The 6,084-nt window shown below is 47.6% G+C and overlaps 1 long non-coding RNA gene across 1 annotated transcript; it reads right to left on the bottom strand.

The window, feature by feature from the left end:
• Positions 1-1,646: 1,646 nt before the first annotated feature.
• On the bottom strand, positions 1,647-5,706 carry LOC107157924. Its single transcript, XR_001505566.2, has 3 exons — positions 5,403-5,706; positions 2,875-3,493; positions 1,647-1,904 (listed from the first exon to the last, which is right to left on the bottom strand). It is a non-coding gene; the product is annotated as an uncharacterized LOC107157924 (long non-coding RNA).
• Positions 5,707-6,084: the final 378 nt, after the last annotated feature.

Genomic DNA, 6,084 nt, shown 5'->3' with positions numbered 1-6,084 from the left:
GGCGGCTGGTAATGACCGCTAGTGAGGTACAGAGCTGGGTGGTTGTGGAGGTCGGGGGTCTTTGACCGGGGAGTTGTGTGGAGCTTCAGATTCAAAGGCAGCCAGGCTCTGATGCCAAAGTGAAGGGGTTGGCCAGCAGCCAGGGGAGACCCACAGGCAAAGCTGCACTGGCTGCAGGGAGGCTGTCCTTGATCGGGACTGCCATCCAGCACCTGCCAATCAAGGTGAGTGGGTGGTCAGAGTCTCAGTCTGCACACTCGGGTGTGTCGAGAGGATGACGTTGGATTTTCCTGTCTCTAACAAGGCATGCAGTTGCCTGATTGGCAGGCTGGGGTTGCCTCTGGGTCCCCCTGGACCATAAGCAGGACCAGGGTGTTGGAGGTGGCCCTTTCATCCTTGAGGCATCTGTCTACTGGGTGACCCATGGGATACCATCAGCTGCTATGGGCTTTGGAGGCTGGTGGCTATTGGTGTCGTTGGGCCCTGATTGGGGACACAGAACTCTCCCCAAGACTGCCCTGTTGCCCTCTGCCTGGAACTCAAGTGGCCATTTTGTCTTGGGATCTCACCAAAGCCCGCCCCCCGCCCTGACAGTCCCCAACCACCCTGGTCCTGAGGCATCTCACTCTTCCTCCTGCTTCTATCCTAGCCATTTTCCCCTCTAGACCCTGAATGCTTCCCTGTCTTAGGTTTTGGAAACAACTGCTAGAAGACTCTTGGGTGGTGTCTGTTTTTTAACCCGCCACACCCAGCTCCTCCTTGAATGGGGAGGTACAGGTTAGCCTCTCAAAAAACCATTAAGACTTGTGTGTTTGCAAATAAGGAATTTGTTGTTGTTGTTTTTAAGACATCACCAGCTCAAGGTGTTAACATCATGGAAGGCTTGCTGTTCCTGAGAAAGTTCCGGAAGGAGGTAGTAATAAGGTCCAGATTGTGGGATAAAGTATGTGTGTATCGCCATTGCTGGGTGCTGCATGCCCCTGTGGTATTAGGGACCACCACTTCCTGAGGCTCCTGTGCCAGTCAATCTCCTAGATCCTTTGCTCCCATCTCATTTAATCTTCAGAACCATGCCATGTTGGGGGTGCAGCTGTACCTGTCCCACAGGTATGAAAACCCAGCTTGGGAAGATTGGTGGCTTCTACAAAGTCACAGTGCACAGTGCCAGAGCTTTCCCTGAGGTCAGCCGGTGGCCACAGTGCCTCCTCTTGTTGACCAGAAGAAGACAGCCTCAGCTTTGGGTTCTGAATTGCTTGTCTTATGACAATACTGACTGCAGCAATGGCCAGGGGAAAGTCCCGTCCGGACGGAGCATTTGCTTAGGTAGACCTTATGCTTGGGCTGGGCGGGGTGGATTGTGGGCACCAGACAGCTCAAGGGAGCAGGGAAGAGGTACATGCATGGAAGGACTGGGATTAGGTGAGAACTAAGAGGCCTCCAATCGTGGGCCTCACACTCGAAGAGCCCGGGGATGGCAAGCCTCTGAGTTCTGAGCTCAATGTGCCTTGTAGACTCCACTTAGTTTAGACTCCACCCAGGAGTTTTGAAAAGGCTGGGAAGGTCAACGAGTGAGAAGACAAGCCATAGACAGGGAGAAAATATTTGTAGGACATGTATAATGAAAGACTCACCCCAAATAGGCAAAGAACTCTTAAAATTCAATAATAAGAAAACAAACAGCACTGTTACAAAATGAGCAGACGTTCTGAGCCAGCAGCTGACTCAAGAGGAGCAGATGGCACATCAGCCGTGCAAGGATGCACCACATCATTTGTCGTTAGGGAAATGCAAATGAAAACAGTTAACAAGATAGCGCTATGCACCTACTGTAGTGGCCCAAATCCAGAAGGCTGGGAACACCAGATGTCTGCCAGGACAGGAGAATCAGGAGCTCTTGCTCATTGCTGGTGGGAATGCAAAACAGAGTGATCACTTTGGAAGACAGTTTGCCAGTCTCTTACAAAACTACACCCCCTTTTACCATAAGATCCAGCAATTACACTCATCGGTATTCCCCCAACTGAGTTGAGAACTTATTTTCACAAAAATCCTGCACATGGATGTGTGTGGCAATATTATTCATAATTGCCAAAATGTGGAAGCAACTGAGATGTCCTTTGGTCAGTGGGTAGATAAATAAAATGTGGTGCATCCAGACAACAGAACATTAGCACGAAAAACAAGGGTACTACTGGGCGCAGTGGCAGATGCCTGGAGGCTGACACAGGAGGATTGCAAGTTTGAGGCCAGCTTCAGCAAGTTAGTCTCAAATAAAAAGGACTCAAAAAGGACTGGGGATGTAGTTCACTGGTAAGGTGCCAGTGGGTTCAATTTCCAGTACAAAAAAAAAGGGGGGGGCACTATCAAACCTTGAAGACACGTAGGAACCTCAACTGCCCATTGCTAAGTGAAAGAAGGTGGTCTGCAGAGGCTGCATGACATTCTGGAAAGGGCCAAACTGTGGACACACTAAAAAGATAAGTGCCAGAGTCCAGTGGGAGGGAGAACGGACAGGTGGTAGAGAGTCGGGACGTGTAGGGTGGTGGGTGCCCTGTGTGGCGCTGTGAAGGCAGACCCCAGGCTTACACACCGTGCAGACCCAGGAAGGGATGTTGTTCTGTGGCTGGAGAGAGCCAGCAGGAGGTCAGACACTCCCCAGGTGCTGAGGCTGAGGCTCACTGGCAGTCCCCCCCTCCATCCCTCAGGAGCTGTCTGAAAACCACACCCATGACCAAGACGCATACCAAGGTGGCAAAGGGACATGGAGAGGAAGTGGTGTCAGAGCAGAGAGGACAGAGGAGCCTCCTTGATCTGTTCTCGTGAAGCACAGAAGTCCTAAGGGGAAGCATGTGACGTGGGAAATCACACACGTACCTGCATGCTCCGCAATAAAGTCATCCTGCTTTCAAGAAAGATTGAGTCTCCAGAAATGTGGAAATTGATGGTTTGCCCTAAAATCGTTTATGGAAAATTCATTCTTGCTGGATGATGCTAGGAGCTGGGATGTGACAGCATTTGTCCTTCCTTCAATTAAAATTACATCGAAGACTCAAAACTATCACTTTTCTCTGACAGTCACTTCCCCATCTGTAAAAATAGCTTTTTTGTTGAAACAATGTCATGTGAAATGGAATTTGACGTAATCTGAATGTTCCAGGCTGCCTTCAAGGGACGGCAGAAGCCAAGGTCTTCAGACTTGTTTGTTCCAGCTGTCCTCTGGCAAAGGCCCAGGGGACCCTCCGGCTTCTCCCTTCAGCATTTAAAAAACCGGGGAGCCTTCACAATTTGTGATTGCCATTTTCAGATGTCCCTCCTGCCTCTTTAATGTAGATTCAGGTATAAAATAGAAACAATCACTCCATTGCTTCATCAGCCTTTGCAAGCCAGGAATACAGTGATGATCGGGAAGATGAGGTCCTTCTCCCCGCCCAGCTGCTGCTTGATAGTGAGACAGACTGATGGACACACAGGAGGGCGTGCTGTGGCTGTTGAGCTGAATTTAAAGGGTGAGAGAGGTCAGGGAAGATCTGGAGGTCAGCACAGCCCACCACGTTATGAGAGTTGAACTAGCACTAGGCAGAAAGGAAGGGCATTCTTGGCAGAGGGAATGGCGCACAGAAAGTCCTGGGTGGAGCAATCCCTCTGCAGGCTCAGCAATTTAACAAGATCCTGAGCAACTCAGAGAGAACCTGTCTCTAAATAAATTAAAAAAAAAAAAAAACATGTGGATTGTAGAAGAGAAACTTGAGAAGTGACCCTAACAGAGAAGCGCTTCTTCCCGTTTTCCCCTTACTCTTGTGCTGTTGCCTGAGAATGGGCCAGGAGCAGAATGGCAGTGTAGACAGCTAGTGCATCCATAGAAACCCTCATTTCTGGCCAGAGAACCCGGGAAGGGAGCCCTTGTGGTCATTTTTCCCCTTTTCTCCTTTCTCCCATAGCCTTGCCCCAAGGGCAGGCTCCAGGTACAGAACTCAGTGGTAGCAGCACCGAGGGCCATATCTCCAAGATAAACCCTGTCTTCCAGCAAAGAAAACAGGGAAAGGGGCTCTTGTGAACTGGAGAGTGTGGGAGGAGTCCTGGGGGAGAGAGAGAGTGGGAGAAGTGGATCATCTCGTTTTTTATAAAAACCCACAAAAGCCCCAGCCAGATCTTAAGCGGCTGAGCAAAACTTTGAGAATCCATCCAAAATCCACATCAGCACTCAAAGCTTTGAGTAATACATGCAGGGAATTGTACACACTTTAAAAACTTAAGCGAGGTTAGACTCTGACCTAACCAAATATGAAAACATACTCCTGAACATCCCATGTGTCAAAGGGGAAATCACAAAGGAAACTAGAAATGTTTTGAGTTGATATCAAAATGTGTGAGCTTCAGTGCTTATGGGGAAATTTTCACCATTAAATGCTATTTTAGAAAAGAAGAAAGGTCTCAAATCAACAACTTCATCTTCCACTTTAAAAAAGAGAGAGAGAGAAAAAAAATTAAACCGAAAGTAAGCAGAGAGAGAGGAACTAATAAAGATAAGAACAGAAATCAGTGAAATTAAGGACAGACAAATGAAACCTACAGCTAGTTCTTTGACCCATAGCCAGATTGACCAAGAAAGAGAGAAGACAGATTATCAGTATCAGGAATGAAAGAGGAAACAGCACCACAGACCCTACATACATAAAAAGAATATTTTCAAAAACATTACATGAATTCAATAGCTAGATGAAATGGACAAATTCCACGGAATAGACAACAATCAGACTTATCACAAGAAGAAAGAGGAAAATTGAATAGTCCTATTTCTACTAACACAAGTGAATTTGTAGTTAAAAACATTTTACAAAGAAAACTCTAGTCCTAGGTGACTTCACCGGGGAATTTTTACCAAACATTTAAGGAAGAAATGAGACTAATTCTAATTCCATCCAAATTTTCCAAATAATTGGAAGATGAAGAAACATATCCCAAATGAGGCCAGAATTATTCTGATACCAAACCCCCTTAAAAACATTGTAAGAAAGCTGCAGACCAATATTCCTCATGAACATACACAGAAGTCCTCAACAGAATATTAAAAAACTGTGCCCAGTTATGCACAAAAGGGGCAAGACATCATCACCAGATGGGGTTGGTCTAAGAAATGAAAGGCAAGAATAGGGCCCAAGTAAGTCTGGAGGTTACAGTAGTCCAGCATGCCTGTGGCAGATGAAAGGTGGGGGCACCAGAGATGAGGCTGAGAAGGAGCAAGGGGCCAGCCCTGGACACCTGATTAGGGAGATGGCTCACAACCCTTCCTCCCCCCACTGCAAGAAAAGACAACACGTGAGCCAACTTCCTCTGTTACCCTGGATTGCTGCTGTCACAAACCACCAAACATCTGGTGACCTAAAACAACACAAATTGATTACCTTACAGTTCTAGAGGTCAGAAGTTCAAATGGGATGTCGGGGGCTGACCCCAAGGTGTGGTAGAGCTGTGCTCTTTCTGGAGGCTCCAGGGGAGACGCTTTTGCTTGCTCTTTCCAGCTTCCAGAGGCTGCTCATGTCCTGGGATCCCCCTCCTTTAGGGCCAGCAGTGTCACAGTTTTACATCTCTCTGACACCAAGTCTCGTGCTTCCCTCTTTCACTTTAAGGACAATCGTTATTACAGTGGGCCTACCCACATGATTCACAATACCCTGCCCACCTTAAGAGGGTCAGCTGATCTGCCATCTTCACCCACCTGCTACCTTAGTTCCTCCTCGTCATGGAACTTAACTGGTTTGCCGGTTCCTGGGTTGGGTCACAGACATTTGGGGGAAGGCTGTCACACCTCAGGAACCAGATGAGATTAACTGTGTTGCTAGGCAACATTTCTTATGGTAAAGATGTGTCCCATTGGTAAATTACATGAGAACTGGGAGTTGCTAGGAAGAAACCTTAAGTTCCTGATGTAGAAACCACTCTGGAGTTTGGGCCGTTGCTATTGTCTGAATGTTTGTCGCACACCGTTCATAAGTTAGAGTCGACCCTCAATGCAAAGCATTTAAGGTCTGTAGCATTGGAGGCAACGGTCACAGGGTTCATCCCTGACAAGTAGCTTGTGCCTTA

This window comes from Marmota marmota, unplaced genomic scaffold (assembly GCF_001458135.2).
Source record: "Marmota marmota marmota unplaced genomic scaffold, marMar, whole genome shotgun sequence".
NCBI classification, from domain to species: Eukaryota; Metazoa; Chordata; class Mammalia; order Rodentia; family Sciuridae; genus Marmota; species Marmota marmota.
This window is presented reverse-complemented; position numbering and strand designations above follow the sequence as displayed.